Raw genomic sequence first — 19,738 nt, forward strand, 5'->3', positions numbered from 1 at the left:
TCAGAAATCCACCTGCCTCTGCCTCCCAAGTGCTGGGACTAAAGGCGTGCACCACCACCGCCCAGCAAAACCATACACTTCTATAAGCACCAGGGAACTGGCACAACAAGAGACAAGCATGCTTCAAGTAGTGTTTTGGGAAAGTAATCTCACAGTTACCATACTTTTTGGACTTGGACTTGTTTTCTATAATCTTAATTTGTCAGCAAAGTGATAAAACAAAATTGCTTACTGTGATCCTGTGAGTGCCTTTCATTTCTTGCAGATTGTCAAGATCCTTAAAAGATTAGAATGTCATGTGGGACTAGAAAAAGAGCTCAGTAGGTAAACCTGAGCAAATGTCAGGACTGTAGTTCTGACACCACACGCACGCACACACACACACTAAAGCAGGGTGGGACCCACCTGTAATAATAACATTTAGGAGGTGGAAACACAAATTCCCCAAGCCAGGATGGTTTCCTAGATCAAACAAATCAAAATCTCAGGGTTCAGCAACCCTTGGTAAGTTACCTTGGTAAAAAAGTAGAAAAGTATGAAGGAAGACAGCTGACCTTCTGGCCTGGACATGCACACATGGACATACACACATATGTGTACACACATAACAATAACAGAACTACATTTTACACAACCATCAACTACTACAAGAACAAGACTAGCATCTTGTACACATGTAATAAACACTGAAATTCCAGATCGAAGGTAGAAAGATAATTCACATAAGACACGAAATCCACTTCGTAACACTTCAAGACCAGAGAAACTACAATATTCTGTAACCTGTGTGAGGAGCATTCCTTATATTTTTGCATCTTAATATTTTTCCTGGTCCTATTTCTTTACCTTCTTGGAAAAAAAAAAAAGAGAAAGAGAAAGGAAAATTCTTTCACATTTCACCACAAACTACCCACTATACAAGCTTTCACATACTCTGAGAATGCTTCACAGAAGCAATATCTTTTTTTTTCTTTTTTTTATTAGATATTTTCTTTATTTACATGTAAATTTCTCCTTTCCAGTTTCCCCTCCAAAAAAAACAAAGAAACAAACAAAACCAACAAGAACAAACCCCTGTTGCCTCCCCCCTCCTCATGCCTGCCACCCTACCCTCTCCCACTTATTGGCCCTGGCATTCCCCTACACTGGGACACAGAACCTTCACAGGGCCAAGGTCCTCTCCTCCTATTGATGATCAAATTTGCAATCCTCTACTATACACATGCTGCCAGAACAATCAGACCCCTCCATGTGCAGTCCTTGGTTGGTGGTTGAGACCCTGGGAGCTCTGAGGGTACTAGTTAGTTCATCCTAAGGGGCTGCAAATCCCTCAGCTCCATAGGTCCTTTCTCTAACTCCTTAATTGAGGACCCTGTACTCAGTTCAATGGATGGCTGTGAGCCTCTACATCTGTATTAGTTAGGTACTGTCAGAGCCTCTCAGGAGATAGCTATATTTAGGCTGGCTTGCCCTTCCTTCAGTCTCTGCTCCATAGTTAATCTCTGCAACTCCTTCTGTGGGTATTTGGTTCCCCCTTTTAAGAAGGAATGCAATGTCCACCTTTTGGTCTTCCTTCTTCTTGAGTTCCTTGTGGTTTGTTCTTCCTGTATTCCAAGCTCGCAGAAGCAATTTCTAAAGGGCTATGGTACCTGCAACCTTGATCAAGTTTAGAAATGTACTGATCTGAGTTGAGTAGGTATTTTTCCAAAAATCTCCTAAGGCTAACTGGTAAGAGCTGTTCTGAAAGAAATCATCCCTGATTACCTGGGTACAACAACTTCTAATAGTTTCAATAACTGGAACTAAATTCTCCAAACTTCCAGGTGCATGGGAATCATATCTTATTCCATTAACTCTGAGTAAAAACATATGGTCATGTCTCGAACAGCTCATGCGTTTCCAAGAAGCCTGATCCTGCTTTGACATCAGTAATAAGAAACGTCAACCAACATCTGCAGAGAGGTTTGGGGGTATCAGGCCTCCAAAGAGAACCAACTGAAGAGAAGAAAGTATTTCTGTGATGTTGGGGATTGAACCCACAGCCTCACATAAATCATATCAGGCAAGTACTCTACTACTAAGCTACACCCTAGCCTTTCCATCAAATGTGCTTGAGATATGGCTCAAGAGCTGCATACTGGAGTTTCTTGACTAACAAGGAGCCCCAAGCTGTGTCCACATTTGTAAGAATCACAGTCACTTCATCCAGTTTCCCACAGTAGTAGGTTGTGCTATTAATTTTCATGGAATTCCAAAATTATGACTAAGTATTAGTATTTTACAAACACAACTTCAATGACCCTTCTATTTGGTACCTATAAGACATCTGTTTACTCACCACACATATGTTGCAACTATCTGAGCTTTTATTTTCATGAGACTTAAAAACATACCTAAGCAAATAAGCATGTAAAAGCAAGGCCCTAGGGACCTTTTTATTTACTACAAACAACACACTGGAAAAGCAGCCTTGAGCCCTACACTGAATATCAGACACCTGCCCTCATGATTCTAATAAATATTGTTTCTCATTAAGTCCTAAGCTGTGTATTCCAAAGATAAGAATTATGTACTTGCCCTCCCATAGATACTATCCTAGGGCAAGGTTGCTACCAGAAAGCACAAATACTGTACAATTAGTATTCTGACTGACAAGAGCTGGATACAATGTAGACAAAGAGATAAGACAGTTAGCCTAGGATTTCTGGGCTCTGATAATTAGGGGCTAGATGACCACCTAGGATATGTGGCTAGCTACATGTGGCTTTTAAATTGTCAGTTGGTCTAGCTCAGAGTTTCTTAAAACTGAGGGAAGGGATGACACACAATGCAATATGGAGTATCACACACAAAAAAAGGCAATCTGAAATAATTCAGGTTTCCAAATGCACAGTCACCTAAAAATAATACAAACTCAGATACATACTGTATCTGGGATGTTTCAGGTAGCGCTTACAGCGTTATCATGTGACCTCACTGCGGCCTTGCTTCTGAACACAGTGTTCACTGAACATGTGGACATGCCATTCAGTGCCATCTGACACTGCCTGAAATAGCTCCACCCAGATGCAAGACCAGGTGTATGTCATGACTTGCAGTGTTTTTACAAAGTATTCTGCTCTTACAGAAATGTAATGCTTTAATTACAGAAAACAAAGACTTTTACTAAGTTCCCATTGTTGTTCCTCAGCATGTAAGCATCAAATTAGCATATTTTAGAATTAGATTTTGTTCCAATGTTGATTTCACTAATTGCTGTTTGTGTTCTAAATTTATAAAAAAAAAAAAATCACTAGCTGGGCATAGTAGCATATGCCTTTAGTCCCAGTACTTGGAAGACAAAGGCAAGCAGATTTCAATGTGTTCAAAGTTAGCCTGGTCTACACAGTAAGTTCCGGGACAGCAAGGGCTAGACACTGAGACCTTGCCAATAAATTAATTAAATAAATAAATAAATAAATAAATAACTTTTTAAAAAATTTAAAATTCGCCAGGCAGTGGTGGCACATGCCTTTAATGCCAGCACTTGGGAAGCAGAGGCAGGCGGATTTCTGAGTTCGAGGCTAGCCTGGTCTACAGAGTGAGTTCCAGGACAGCCAGGTCTACACAGAGAAACCCTGTCTCAAAAACCAGGAAAAAAAAAAAAGCTTAAAATTCATTGACAAGAGATGGCTCAGCAGTTAGGAGCACTCTCTACCAGGCACATACATATATGCAGGCAAAACATTCATGCATGTAAATTAAAAATAAAAAGATTTTAAAGCTCATAAATTAATTCTGGTTTTAGATTAAGACAGAATTTCCAGCAACTTCTAAAAGGATCCTAAATACACATGTATTTATTTGTATATATTTTGAATATTTTCTATTTATATTCATATAAAACAGCACTGTCAGCACTATAAGTCAGTTCTACAAAATGTTGAAGATGTTCCATATCCTGTAGTATCAAATGTTTGTCCAACTTACATATAAAAATTAATGAACAAATCATCTCTTCAGCATGCAAATTTGTTTTTATCTTTAAATAGCAAAATCATATGTATACTTTTGTTCCAAGATAAATGTATGATTTCTTGTCAATAAATGTTTGATTTGTATACCTATTTTATATACCTGGGACTGTGTAATATGCCCTGTTTTAGCTCTATATGAATGTTCAAAAGGTCAGTTTGCATGTGGCTAACTAGAAGGACATTTCACCTATGGACACTCCCCTGACCAGCACTGAAGGAAAACAGTCCAGCTCACTCTTCCGAGAACAAACAACTTACAGAGGCCTGAAATGAGAAAGTCTGCTGTGCCAAGCAAGCTTGCAACAGCATAATTATAAATAATTAAGAGAACAGTCAGACTAAAAGCAGCCAGATGCTTAAAGGGTTTTAGCAGAGAGACAGTGAAGATGACTCTGTCAGCTCAAGCTCACAAATATGTATTTTAAACCTTCGACTGTTATAAGCAAAATGATACCACTCTAACCATCGCTTGTTTAAAAGGCCTTGCTGTTGGGATTGTAGCTGAGAAATAGGAGAGTGGAAATAAATCCAAGGAGCAGTGCATCACGTACTAAATCTACAAAAGAGATATAAACACTTTGGTTGTGTCAAGAGTCTATCTTTGAGCCTAAACAGTGGCTAACAAATGAAAGAAAGCATTACCAAAAAAAAAAAAAAACCATCATATTTATGTTCAGATGAAACCAGGATGGATGGTTTTACATAGGCAAGATGAAGAAAGCTGGAATCCGGCCATTTCCAAGTCTCTGCTTTCCCTCCAGGTTCTGCACCCTACGACACCTGCTCTTCTGCTCCATAGTAAACTGTGCAGCAGATTCACCGACAAAAGTCAACGCAAGAGTCAACGGCAACCGAATAGTTGATGAAGGTCTCCACTGAGGAACACACTTCAGAAGAATTGCAAAGGCACTGTTTTTACGCTATGCTAGTGCTACAATGTACCCACAATGTAGCCTGTAACAGGCACCAAGTTACTATCCCACCAAAATAGCATTCTGATACAGGTCAAAACCTTGTCTCAAAGCCAACTTGGAATCCCAAAGGCCTACGGAGCGTCTGGATGAAGTGAACCACCTCACATATATTGCTATGGACACCGTTCATCTAATCCTGGAGGTTCCGCACGGGACAAGTCTCACTCGGCTCACACCCTCCTGCAACTTCTCAGTGCGAATTAGTATGAAGGAATCTCAGAGCAGCAAGGCGAGGCAAAGGCAGTTCAGTTCTGAACACGCGTGGCCACGGGTTTCTTAATGATCTAAGTCAGAAAGGGATGCGAGTGAGAACCTCAAGAGGCCGGCGTGTGGGAACCCACCAGGGTGCGTAGCCCCACGCGTGGGAGATACTCCGGGCATCCGGGGAGCGCCGGCCTCAGCCGGGCACCCATCTCAGCCAGAGAGCAAGCGAAACGAGCACCCACTTCCACGCCCGCCCGTCCGAGTCCTGGGAGGCCTCCGGGCACCTCGAGGAGGCCCGCACCGCCACCGCCTTGAGGCCCAGACTCCCGGCCTCCCGGTCCCGCCGCCCCCAGTGTCCCGCCACCTGCCTGCTCCGGGTCCCCGCGGAGCGCCGGCTGCGGACGCGGGGCGCAGAGGCCAGGCGCAGGGGCGCTCTCCCGCCCTCCCGCAGGGGTCCCGTGGCCGCCGCGGAGCCTCCAACCGGGCAGCAGCAACCCGCTGCCTTCCACGCCGCGCGCGCCGGAACCGGGCCCCACGCGGGTCGGCGCGCGCGCAGTGCAGCCGCTCGGGCTGCGCGCAGGCCTCGGCCCTCGGCCCCGCGCACGCGCCTGCGCTCGCTCGCCTCCTGCTTGCGCCCTTTGCCCCTCAACAGGAGAAAGGTCTTGCGGAGGCTGCACCTGCTGTGCCCAGGCTCACAGTGTCTGGTGGCCTTTCCCGTGGCCTTGCCCTGCAGTGCACAAATGGGGATCTGTCCAGCGCAGCACAACCAGGCTCTAAAAGGAAACTTGGTTGGCCAGGACAGTGATTTGGGACTGCAGCCGGCATACCCTCTTCTTGCAAGGTCTTAGTTGGCCCTGTTTGGCCACCCTTGCTTCATAGCATCCTGGGCTGGAAGAGCTCCCACCTACAGCATCTGATAGGCAGAGACCACATCTTACCCTTTTAAATAAGGTGGCCATGCATGGCACAGGGTAAGATCCATCAGTCAATTATGTTTCCAGGCCCTGCTGTGAAAAACCCTTCTCAATATCCAGCTGAGCAATTACAAAGGAAGTGTGCCAGCCAAGGGAAGAAATGAACTTAAGTTCCTTAGTTTCTGCTCCCTCCTCATCTACCTTCTATTTCCCATCTCTTCCATTTTCCCATAACGAGAAAGAAGTGAAACTGACCCCTAGCAGATGTGGGCGCTGACACTCTAGTTCTTTCCAATGTTGCAGAAAGGTGTTGATCTTTAATAGGGAGAGCAAATGTGACCTACAAGTTTGTAAACTCGAGTTAAGAGTTGTGACACTGCCTCAAACAACCATTTGGATATCTTGGGTTGAGTTAGAGGCCAAGCTCTGGAAGGCCTCACAAACTATTACCCTGCTGGTGTCTCTTCACTATCGGGTTGTAACTAACTCGTTGAGAGAACATGTGAATGGATGTCCCTCAGTGTCCCTGCCAGCCCAGAGGTAAGTGCACACCACATCCCAGAGCACCTTTTTCCAGTTAGAACTCTTGGCTCTGGAGGCTAGGAAAACAAACACAAATACTTTCTCCTTGCTTGAGTCTTCACAACATTCTCCCACCAAGTGACTCTAGTTGGACACGCCTAAGAAGGGACTGGCTAACTCTTAAGGTTGCTTAGACTAGCCTTTTGCAAAACATCCTTCCTTAGAAGCTAAAATCCAGGGTTGTTTCTGCCATGAGAATTCAAAGAACATCTAACTCCAGTGCAAGATAGAACGATGAGCATTCACTATCTCTCAGGCTGCTCGTCTATGGCATGGTTGTAACCCTACTCACCAGCTGGTTGAAGGACTCCTCGGGGTGCATCCTGGCTTGTCTTGGCTTCTCTTAAATATGATGCTCAGAACGAAACGGTGACCTGGCGAGGACCACGGAGAGCCTTCCACCTCTGCCTACCTCTTGTGCTTCTACTAACTCAAGCCAAGATATCCAAATACTTGTTTGAGGCAGTCAGACCACAATGGAGAACTGGGTGGGGCACAAGGCCAACTAAAACTCAGGGTGCTTATGCAGTACTAAATTCCATCATCCCACACCCCTGGGCAGCCGCCAGGTTCTCTTTCCCTGCATACTCTGTCTTAGAGCACTCTTGAGGATGGTAATGTAACACAGATGCTTATCCCTTCCTTGGAGGGCCTCCACCCCCTCCTTTCCCTGTTTTTATCACACCCAATTCTTGCCTAACCCGCCCACCTCCTCAGCTGGCTAAAAGAGAAAGCAATTTGCCTTTTGTTGGCTCTAAGTGCCATTGAAATACGGAAACTCATAAGGATCTGTTGTTAACAGGAGCTGCTGGTGACGTTTCCAAGCTACACAGTTTACTTTTATTGCTTTTTTTTTAAAAAAGGTATCCATCAAGATACCACTATTAGTAGGTGATGGGGTGTGGCAAGCTGAGTGGTATTAAGCTATAATGAAGATCTCTGTTAGAACCAGCCAGACTACTGCCTCTTCCTGCTACACCCAACATTCACAGTACACTGGCAAATTCCAAGGACAACAAGTCACCAGGGAGGGCCTGCCACTCACTTAGTTGCCTTTATTCTAAAACCTGAAATTATGCTCAGCCATCAGGAACACAAGCCCTTGTTACTGTGCTATTCCCTGGCACATACACACACACATATCCCACCAATTCTGCAATTAATAAAAAGGAAATAGGACAATTATACTGGGCCAAAATTTGGAGCTTGAACTAGCCATTGGAATGGCTAGGCACATGGCATGTGATCCATCACAGGCGCTGAGAAGAATATCACGATGAAACCAAGTGCCAAGAGGGAACAGCATCCATCAGTGGTCAATACCACAGAGAGAGGAGGAGGTGTGGCCAACCGTCCACTATACAGAACACTACCCGTAATATCTTGTCTTCACCACAAATGAAGTGGAGCAGAAGATTTACACTAAGTATGATCTGAAAGTCTCTTAAGACATTGTTTGGCATCGTCTACATAAAGTGCCCTTGTAGCCATTAGGGAGGGCTCAGAGATGCCCGAATGATGAGCAGGGACCACTCAGAAATTCAGACATTGCTCATCCTCCTTCCGTGCATCGGGCAGGGTATCATTCCGAGAGAAGGGAGAGAGTACATGAGATACAGTCTTCTGGGACAGCCAGGCGGATGGAGACTCAACCAGCAGGGATGCTTACAGCGCTTAACCGAACTCGCAAAGTCTTCCTCTCTACGGTATTCACAGGTGACGGGACTCTCTGCCTGGAACACCCAAAAGAAATCAGCACAGTGTTAGAAGGAATTAGTTCAGCAAGGCTGCCAAACACAAGATCAGTTTATAAAATCCAATAGTCTACATCAGCAGCAAATAAGCAGGAGGGAGACAGTAAGACACTTCTCATACTTGCAGCATCTGGGGATTAACTTAACAACTTTTCAGAACTTTATGGAGAAGCTCTTAAAACTCTATTGAAGGACATAAAAAAGACTGAACAGATGAGGAAATATGCCCTGGTCAGCATGGCTTTGCACTGTAAAAATGTCAAGCTGATCACTAGACTCAATGTTTTGTTATAACTAAAATTTTAAGGTGCTCAATAAACATAAAACTTTAAATATAACTTTAGATAGGGCAAATTTCTAAAAGCAAGAACAAAAGGAGACTTGCTATACTAGAGATTATGTCTTTACTATATCTTAATAAAAGTAATTGGATGCTGTTCTAGGAATAAAGAGAAAAATTACCTAGAATGCAGGGCTGCCCTGCATGAGCATGTCCTTGGTATACATAAAAGGGGTACCACAACCAATGATTAAAAAAATATGAGTTATATGCAGCTAATTAAGCTGGCCAAGTCCCTTTTCTCCATGGGGACTTTGGTGTGCAATGGTTGCAAACAGCAGCCTGCTTGGTAGTGTATGTAGCCTATTGTCTAGATGGGTTGCCTCAAGGGACCTTGGAGACAAACTTCTGGCAGTTGGTAGTCAAGCCTGTGATCACAATGCTGTCCCCTGATCTAGGCTCCAGACAGGTATGCGAGGTGCCTTTGGGAAGCCCCAGGGCACAGTGGCCAGGGTTCACATTGTCCAGGTCATCATGTCCATCTGCACCAAGTTACAGAATAAGGAACATGTGATTGAGGCTTTCGCAGAGCCAAGTTCAAGTTCCCTGGTCGCCAGAAGATCCACATCTCAAAGAAGTGGGGCTTCACCAAGTTTAATGCCGATGAATTTGAAGACACGGTTGCTGAGAAGCGGCTCATTCCTGATGGCTGTGGTGTCAAATATATCCCCAATCATGGTCCTCTGGATAAGTGGAGAGCCCTGCATTCCTGAAGGCTTCCAGTGCTCTCCTATACCCTACCAAATCATGTTCAATAATAAATCTTGCATCAAGTCCGCTTAAAACAACAAAAAAGTATGAGTTATATATAGGACAGAGTTGGTCAAGCAGCCTTGTTTAATAGTGGAAACAAAACAAAACAAAACAAATCATGCACCAGATACAAAAAGCAAGTCCAAGTGAACATACAAAGGGAAAAGAAAGTGTGGGAGATGCTGAATGTGCATCTGCTCTAAGGATGTACTCCTAATACACAACTAAAGCACTGGGCTCTCAGAGGGGATGAGTGGACCTGATATGTGGGAGGGCCTGGGGTCAGTGACAGAGACGGTGTAGGAAATGTCATAGAACAACTTCATCTGTCCCTAACAGGAACTAGGATTGACAAAGAATCATACAAATGTGTAAATCCTTACAAAATTCTTCCACTGAGTGGCCGTAGGTGACCTCCAGTGAAAACAAGGGGAGAGACAGCTCAGCAGTTAAGAGTGCATTCTGCTCTTGCAGAAGGCCTGAGTTTGGTCCATACATCCAAGAAAGACCAGCTTATAGCCACCTACAACTCTAGCTCCATCAGATTCAGTGCCCTCTTCTGGCTACAGTGGGTACTGCACCATGCATATACTCAAATGCAGATACACCCTTAAAGATGATACTTTTTTTAAAAAGAAAAATGTACAAGTATGAAATTGAAAGAAGCTATGTGAAATGTGCGAACATAACTAGAAATTAGTCCCTAAAACAAAAATCAGTCAAAAAAAACAAAACAAAACTAATAGAAAATTGTGGAAAAGGTAACAGTAGACAGTTTATGGGGATATGTCTTGGTTTCCTTCCCTATTGCTGTGATAAAATACTTTGACAAACACAACTTAAGAAGGGAAGGAGTTATTTAAGCTCACAGTTCCAAAATCCATCATTCCAGGGAAGTGAAGGCAACAGAGCTTGAAGCAGCTGGTCACGTGACATCCCAGTCAGGAAGCAGAGAGATGAGCGCTGCTGCTCAGCTCCATTTAGCTAGTATAGAATCTACTGCCTGGAGAATAACAGCTCTGCCCACAGGCAGGTGGGTCCCCAACATCGGTCAGCATAATCAAGATAGGCATGCTCTATAGGCATCCTGTAGGCATGCCCGGAGGCCTAGCCAAGCAACTCAAGATGCTTTGAGATAGAAAATTAACACAGTGGCTAAGAAAATGCCTCCCTAAGATTGGGCTGCAGGCGAGCCTGGAGAGCACTTTTTTAAATCTGTAATTTGTGTGGGAGGGGCCCAGACCATCTTGGTCAGTTCCACCCCTCGGCTGGTGGTCCTGGGTTCTATGAGAAAGCAGGTCAAGCAAATGATGAGGTGCGAGGCAGTAAGCAGCAGCCCTCCATGGCCTCTATATCAGTTCCTGCCTCCTGGTTCCTGCCCTGCCTGAGTTCCTGCCCTCACTGCTTTTGATGATGAACCTGGGATTTGGAACTGTGAGGGAAATTAACCCTTTCCTCCCCGAGCTAGTCCTCATCCTGGTACCGTCAGAGCAACAACCCTGGTAACCAACAGGGTTACCCAGACACACAGGCTACCCAGACCGTCCAAAGGAAAGCCCAGAATGATGAGCAAGCAGTGAGATGGGTGAGAAATAAAAACAATCACAAAATGTTAGAATGTATACTATTAAGCAAAGTCACCCTGTCTCAGAAAGGAAAAAAAAACAAAAACAAAAACCACATGTTCTCTCTCACACACATGCGGGTTCTAGCCTACAATGTATCCCTGTATGTGTGTAAGCAAATGTACTGTGGGCATAGTACATGTAAAAAGAAGGTACCCAAGAAAGGGTGATATCAGGCCAGGAGGAAGGACTGAATGCAGTTACGAAAGGTGATATAGATCTAATTGTTTTTCTAGTTTTAACTCTTGTGTTTTCTCAATGTGTTTATGTTTGTGTGTGTCTGCATATATATGTGTTTCTGTGTGTTAGATTTGTGCATAAAAATATAATAAAGTATAAAAGCGATGTATATAGATAGGCTTTTCCAGGTCAGAGGCAAAAAGTCATAAAGATAACCTCAAATGTTAGCAAAGATATGGAAACCTCCTGCACTACTGATGAGTATTTAATGCAGTGATACTACATTCTGCAGCATAATCTAGCAGAGATACTTGGTGGCTCAGTGAGTGCCCTCCTATGTATACCTCAGAGAATCCCTACAGCAGTCCCTTAAGCACTTCTCGTGGGGTTTCCAGGAAGCCAGTCTCTCAGTCTTTCTAATCCATGCCTTTATACCATCTCTCTTTCTGATCCCAAGCACATAGTTTTTATCTCTGTGCTATATACAGAGATGGAGATGTGTGCATCCTCATCATCTACTCTGTGACATGTCCAATATAACAAGTACAAAATGTAACCCTTTCCCATGACCCTGCCCATATGGATACTATGTCATTCTGTTTAGACTCCCCAAATGAAAAACCCGATCTCATTTTTTTTTAAACTTTTATGTCATCACTTATTGAAGAAGCTCACCAATGCCATGGAAATCCTCATCAGCCTACAGCCGCTGAGACCCCAGGCCTTCCTACTGCCTCTCCTTGGCATGCCCTTTTCTGACCCAACTCCCCTCTCAAGGCTGCACATGGGGACCCCTGCTGAAGTAGACTCTAAACTGGAAAAGCCTCAGTTGGTGCACACATCCTTTCAGACTCAGTGCTTCTCATGCTGGTTGTGTCGATAAAATATCTGAATGCCTTCTGCAAAGTAAACCTGAAAACCATCCTCAGATACTCTTGATTCAGGGTCTTATTTAGACTTGAGATATCCTGTAAATTTATTCTGCCTTTTGTTAGCCTCGGTTCCCAATAAGAACAAATGAATTTCTTTCAAACCCACCTTGTTGCTAACAGGAATCTCCCAACCATCAGACAGCACAACCACTTTTAAAGGCCAAACTTGTAAACCAAGATAAAGAAAGGCAGAGACCAAGGGAATGTTTCATAGCATTGGGGTCAAAACTGCCACTGTGGCACAAGGACATTTGTTTTCAGGGTCTGGAAAGATGGTTTAGTTAAAAAGCCACTTTCCACACAGATACAGGGAGCCTGAGCTCAAATCCCCTGCCCCACATGAAAAGCTGCCTGTGGCAGCATAGGCCTGTAACACCAGCACTGGAGTAGAGATAGGAAATTCCTGAGGTTCCCTGGCCAGCCACCCTTGTTGAAACCAGTGAGTTCCAGGTTCAGTGAGAGACCCAGTCTCAAAAACCAAGGTGGAGGGTAACTGAGAAAGACACCCAACATTGATCTCTGTCCTCTGTGCTCACCCTCATGCATGTGCATACACACACACACACACACACACACACACACATGAATGCACACATACATTGGCACAAGAACTACATTTTTCACACCAGTTACTTAAATTTCTAGCCACCAAGAACCTCTAGAAACATCGCTGGCACACATAAATAGAATCAAGCTACTACCCATGAGTATTTTAGTTGAATGATCCCCTCTCTCCCATTGAAAGTGACATTAACAAAATCTCTTTATATAGCCATCATGTTATAGAAAAGGCAAAGCATGAAGAAATATCATTAAAAAAACATAAGCATGCAATCAAACAAACTCATATTTGGGAAGTTCTATAGAACAAAGAGCTCATTCCTACAACCAGCAAAAGAGTTCAGAGAGGCTGCCATAGACCGGAACAGTTCAGAGCCCTACCCACAGGCTATAGTGTGCACATCTTGTTTAGATTTTAACAAATACATATAGTGTGCAGATCTTGTTTAGATTTTAACAAATACATGTTAAAAAGAAATTTGTGAGCCAGGTATATGCCTCATGTCTATAACCCTCGCGCCAGGGAGGAGGAGAATCTCTATGTGTTCCAAGCCAGCCTGGGCTACATAACGAGTTCCACATCAACCTGCACTACAATGTGAGAGACCTTGTGTAAAAAAAAGGGGGGGGGAGGAAAGAATATTCATAGGACCACTAGAGGAAATTTCACCCAATGTGGATATTAAATTATGTCAAATTTTTATTAATTCTATTATCTATGATCACATTGCAATTATATATTTTTATTTTAAACAATCTTTATCTATTAACAGTCATGGGGAATAGGATACTGTGTCACCTGCCTGAAATTGCCTTAAGGTGTTTCATTAGCAACAACTGTATGGAAGGAGAGAGAGATGAGCAATACTGATAAATAATAACAATTAATGCTGTATGATGACTGAGAGGTTCCTCCTTTCTTCTTCTGCATGAACTCGGAAATTCCTCTATACTGAAAATATTTTGCTTTGTTGTTGTTGCTGTTGCAAAGGAGCTCTAAGAGGGCAGGAATTTTATTGGACCTCTATCCCTGCTATATCACAAATACCCCAAATAGTCTCCGGAATAGAACAAAGTCGGGAAATATGAACTGACAGAAAGGGCCAGGCTGTTCACCCCAATCAAGATAGATTATTCCGTCCAAGGCAGCGGTTCTCAACCTTCTTTATGTCATGACTCTTTAATAACAGTTCCTCATTTGTGACTCCCCCAACCATAAAATTATTTTTGGTGCTACCTCATAACTGTGATTTGCCTACTGTCAGAATCGTAATGTAAATATCTGCTATGCAAGATATCTGATTGCAACCCTTGTGAAAGGGTCGGACTGTGACCCACAGATTGAGAACCACTGATCCAAGGCTTTTAGAAGGCTTAATGCTTGCCTTCCTTTCCATGAGTGTGCTTGACCATGCAAGGGCCTTTTACATCACCAAAGCTGTCTTTTCATCAGTTGCTTACGAACCAGTGCAGTTTCACCATAGGCCATGATAAACCATTATGGCTTTAATAACATTGTGACTAGGAGTTGAGAGAATATCAGGACAGGCCCCTCCCCCACTGAAGCTGCACCAGGTTTGCACCGGTAAACAAGCATCCTAACCAAAGAAAGCCATGGACAGACCAATGAGCTGGTTCTGAGTCACCAGAAAGTCTCCTTTGTGACAAAAGAAAAAAATTAATAATGAAAGTGATTCTGACATCTCTCATCCAGGCATATTTGAGACTGCAGGGCATAGTCAGGAGAGAAAAAAAAATGGGAATTGCTTTTTTAGATTCATGTGGAGTTCAACCAAGAGTAAGAAGTTCTTATAGTCTGTGCTTTTAAAGATCCACGAAAACATAGCATGCAATAAATAGCTTTTTCATAATCAAGATACCCAGAGCCTTAAGGCCCTGAATAGCACTTAGAAAAGCAACCAAATGATACCTGGGTCCAGAAAATTACTAAATATATGTTTAGGGCCTCCTACTCTGAGGGCAGAGGGACACTGTGACCAGGTATAACTTAGGTCACTCTAGTTTTCCAGTAAAGAAAAACTGCCATGAACATAGGCCATCATGGGCAGCCCAAACAGAACCCCAGGATCATTTCTCACTAGCTCTGAGATCTCCATCTTTCTTCTTAACGTCCCTGAACCTCAGTTTGCTCCTTTAATAAGATGGGTAGTCCCTGCCTCCTGGTGTGATTTACTAGGTACAGGCTTGATTCAAAATTATGTTCAAATGCACGGTCATCCAAAGACATAAGCATTGGACAAGAAAGCCAGTCACCTACCAAAAAAATGGGCTAGCTCTCAGGGTTTTCCAAGGAGAGACTTTCCACACTGTAGACTGTGATCAAGAAAGGCTTCAAAGAGACTTCCTGAGCTCCTAGGGAGCATGACGAGATATAGTTAGGCAACTGAGGAGCCAGCTGCCCTGGGGGCTTTGTATATGTTGTGGGTTCTTGTCTCTATATGCCTTTAGATCTTTATGCATTAAATATCATTCAAGTTTCACTCCTTCAGTTGGAGAAATTCAAGTATAGAATGGGGCTTGCCGGGCGGTGGTGGCACACCCCTTTAATCCCAGCACTTGGGAGGCAGAGGCAGGCAGATTTCTGAGTTCGAGGCCAGCCTGGTCTACAGAGTGAGTTCCAGGGCTACACAGAGAAACCCTGTCTCAAAAAACAAAACAAAAACAAAAAAAAAACAAAACAAAACAAACAAAAACAAAAAAAACCCTTAAATTCAATAGAATGGGGCTTGCTACATTTTTCCACTCTTGATCCTTTTCACCTCCACATTCAATTAGACAACCCATGTGGAGTCGTAGGCCCAGTTGTTAAAAAATTGGGCAGGGAGGAGCCAAGCAACTTGCCCAAGAGCACACGCTAGGGAGCAGAACCAGGATTTGAAACCTGGACCACCTTGATCCAGAGGTTAAACTTTTTTCGAAGATTTACTTATTTTTATTTTATGTATATGAGTGTTTTGTCTGCATGTGTGTATCTGAACTATGTGTGTGCAGAGATCAGAGTAGCATCAAAGCCCCTGGGACTGGAGTTATAGGTGATTGTGAGCCATTATGTGGGTACTAGGAACTAAATTCTGCTCCCCTCTAAGAACAGCAAGTGCTCTTAACCTCTGAGGTGTCTCTCTAGCCCCCAGAGATTGAACTCATAAACATGATGCTTTGAGAGAAAGTCTGAACAAAAGTTCAAAACACATTTAAGTTACAGAAGAGTCCTGGTCCGTTCTGGCTGCTGTTAGAGACTAATGCAGACTGCAGGCTTACTATACACTAGGGATTTGGAGACTGGCAAGCAGAAGATGGCACCAACAGATTCTGAGTGTGGCAAAGACCTTCTTCCTAGCTTATAGGTGAACATCTTCCTTATAGTGCCATTACCTGATGGAAATGGCAGTGAGCTTCCTTACAAATGCACTAAATGCTAAAGGTATCACCCCTAAAACACCTCACCTGGGGATTAGATTTTAACATCAAAATGTTCGCAGGGAATCCCAACACTTAAGCCAGAACAGTCTGGCGAGAGCAGGCCTAACAGTGGAACAACTATGAGGTAAACTAGAAAGATAGGTTAGAGCTAGATTGGCCTTGAATGTCACATTAACAGCCTGAGACACTGTCCCATAGGGTCAAGGAAAAGCCACCATGAGTTTCCAGTGAAGGAAAGGCTAGAGGCTTTGCCAGCTCTGTCCTGTCTTTCTCTCTTCCCCTGTACCTGTTACACATCATAAAGAAAAAAAAAGTTGTTACAAGCACCCCAAGAAATCTAATTTTGAAATAAAATTTAGCAACTGAAAATAAAGTTGCCTTGAGATCCTAGGACTTTGCTAGCTCAGACTCTAAGAATAAATGGATTTTACAAATGATTTCTGCCTAGACAGCTTAGTTTCCATATAAACTAAAAAACTAAAATGTTGTCATCAGCAGTGACAACATTCATTTAAAATCAAGTTGAGATAAGATATCCTGATGTCCTAGGGTGTTGGATCTCTGTTGTTCTGTTTCCCATAGTCTCAGTGACCACTTGGCAGTATCCTAAGAATGCCCACATTATCATCTTAACCGCTGGCCATTATATAATGATATATACTAGTATATAATCTTTGAGAATGCACCCACTGGATGAAAGCATAGTCCTAGGAAGGAAGGGATGGCTGTGCCTCTTGCCGGAGGGATGCGCTATCCATCAACGTGCTAAGGGGTTGCTACCCTCCCTAGGTACCCTGCTCCATGTGGTGCCCACATTTATGCTTCTCCAACTTCACCCAAGTCCTAAGCCAGACTTTCCGGCAGGGATCCGCTCATGTTCAGCTTATCAATGGGATGCCACACACCTGCTAGGAGCTCCTATTCTCACCAGTTCAAAGGTGCTGTTGCTAGCAGGATTGGTGGGTGGCACATCTTTGCAAGCCATATACAGGGACACTGTGCAAACTTGTATGGCTCTGCTATGAGTTCACCAGCCAACCTCAGGTCTTAGCTGCAGGAGCAAATGACTACCAACTAAGCATGCTAAACTGCTGAATCCTCAGCGCAGAAACCCAAAGGGGGCCCACAATAAAATGGAAAAGACCCAGAAAAGCCAACATAGTATTTAGAAAAAATAAATAAACTTGAAGAACTGACACAGCCCAGCTTAAATTTTCAGTATAAAACTATAGTAATTGCCAGGCAGTGGTGGCGCATGCCTTCAATCCCAGCACTTGAGAGGCAGAGGCAGGCGGATTTCTGAGATTGAGGCCAGCCTGGTCTACAGAGTGAGTTCCAGGACAGCCAGGGCTACACAGGGAAACCCTGTCTTGAAAAACCAAAAAAACAAAAACGAAACAAACAAACAAACAAAACTACAGTAATTATGACAATATGGAATAGGAAAAAATAGACAGGTCAAACAATATCTCAGAAGCATATGCACACCAAAATAATCCCCAGGTCTTTGGCAAAGGAGTGAAGGCAATTCTACAGCAAGAAAATGATAGTTCCACATCACACCTTTCACAAAAGTTAGCTATCAATTGAGCATGGAAATAAATTAAAATCAAAGCCATACAACTTCCAGAGAACAACAGAAAAAAATCTAGGTGGCAGTGGACTCAATGATAACTTTTTAGATGCAATATCAAAGGCACAGGCCATCACACACACACACATGCACACACACACACACACACACACACACACACACAATTAAGTAAATTTTAAAGGCTATGTTAAGACAATGAAAACAGAAACCAGGAGAAAATCTTTACTAAGTATGTATTTCATGTTATCCAAAAGAACTCCACAATAAGAAGATTCAGATTCTTTAAATGAGCAAAAGATCTGGATAGACGCCTCACTGAAGAAGAAATGTGAACGGCCAATCAGCTTATGAACAAACTTCGTAAGTCGTTAGGGAACTGAAAACAGGAATGGGAGGCCTCTATACATCTATTAGAAGGGCTGAAACTCCAAACACTAACAAAGGCTGACGTTATGGAGCATGGAGAAACTCTCATTCATTACTTGAGAAGGCAACAAGATGGTACTCACACTTCTAGATATGGGCTGGCAGTTTCTTACAGTCTGACGCGCTGCGGGCCAGTAACCATACTCCTGGGCATTTGTCCAAGTGACTTAAAAATATATTCACGTAGACACACACACACAACTAAAACCAAATATTGGAGCAACTAAGGCATCCTCTGCCTTTAGTGGGTGAGTGGATAAACTGTGGGAAAGCACAATATTTAGCAACAGTAAGTAATTAGCTACAGTGCCACAAAAAGACAAGGGGGAGTCAACTTAAGTGAGTATCTGTCAGAGGGGGATGTCACCTGACTACACTGCACACTTTCAGCTGTAGGGCATCCAGTTAGCATGGGCAGCAGTGAGGGTAACTCCCTTCTAACAGGCATCCTGGAAAAGGTGAAGCTGTGGTAAAAACATGCTCAGCGGTTATCAGGACCATGGGAGAGAGATTGGATGAGCTGATTGCAAGGAGGTTGGATGTGAGGAACATGAACACTGTTCTGATACTGTAATGGTGAGGACATTATACATTTGTTAAAAACCAGATGACTTCCATCATGGTAAGTTAATCGTAAATGATGAGCCTTCTTTAATAGTAATATATCAGCAATTTCAACAATTATAAAAAGAAGGAATAGACTGAACAGTGATTCCAATACTCTGCCCAGGTTTGGGGCACCCTCCTTACTTCCTGATCAAGTAGTGTATTTAAAAAAAAAAAAAAAAAAAAAAAGATGTATTTCTTTGACATATGTCTACATGGCCAGGCCTTGTGTGCGTTCAATTAAGATGGCCTGGTTTCATTTGTCTGAGATTGTCCAGTGTTCTCTGCTTTGTTCGGGTTATCCACCTCTGCCTTTACAGTAATGAGTTTCACTGGCGGTCTGAGGAGACACATTTATAATATGACTTACCCAAATCATGTGACTGTCTTCTCAATGTCAAAACTTTTCAGTTCCTCATCAGCCTTCTTCAGCAGAGTACAAATTGCTTAGCGTGTTAGTTGGGGGTGTACGGAAACGGGTGTTTTCATAATGGGCTCCCTCGGGGCCTAGGTAGATTCAAGTTCCAGAAAGCCTCGGTGGTAATGGCAGGCTTTGGCTTGCCTCCCTTTGGTGGAGTCCCCTTTGAGTGCCCCAGCCAGCCAGGTCACCACAGGCAACCAATGCATAACAATGGCATGCCTGGGCGCTACGGTTACAAGATTTAAAGGGCCAGGCGCTAATTAGGACCCTTAACCTACTGCTTAGCCAAGGCAGCAGTCAGACAGGGAAAAGACCCTAGAAACGCCTGCAAGCCCTTCATTTCACCACAGGGAAGAAGCTCAACCCTTTCAAAGTGACTGTCAAGTTACTAAAGAGACCCGTCACCCCGATTCCC

At 43.4% G+C, this 19,738-nt stretch overlaps 1 protein-coding gene and 1 non-coding gene across 9 annotated transcripts in view; one reads left to right on the plus strand and one right to left on the minus strand.

The window, feature by feature from the left end:
• The window catches only part of Clip4 (CAP-Gly domain containing linker protein family member 4), a 96,687-nt gene extending 77,162 nt beyond the window's left edge, over nucleotides 1-19,525 (minus strand). For 3 of the 8 annotated variants that reach the window (XM_031355518.1, XM_031355517.1, XM_031355519.1), the window contains exons 1-2: nucleotides 19,273-19,524; nucleotides 8,360-8,423 (exon numbers count right to left, since the gene is read on the minus strand). The gene's annotated coding sequence lies outside the window, so the exon portion shown is untranslated. Of the gene's footprint in view, nucleotides 1-5,562; nucleotides 5,796-6,982; nucleotides 7,141-8,359; nucleotides 8,424-19,272 lie in introns of those variants that run through there. The other 5 variants (XM_031355512.1, XM_031355511.1, XM_031355514.1 and 2 more) reach the window with 5 other exon arrangements.
• Nucleotides 8,994-9,130, plus strand: LOC116081270. Its single transcript, XR_004114782.1, has one exon. It is a non-coding gene; the product is annotated as a small nucleolar RNA SNORA70 (small nucleolar RNA).
• Nucleotides 19,526-19,738: the final 213 nt, after the last annotated feature.

Source organism: Mastomys coucha, unplaced genomic scaffold (assembly GCF_008632895.1).
Source record: "Mastomys coucha isolate ucsf_1 unplaced genomic scaffold, UCSF_Mcou_1 pScaffold6, whole genome shotgun sequence".
NCBI lineage: Eukaryota > Metazoa > Chordata > Mammalia > Rodentia > Muridae > Mastomys > Mastomys coucha.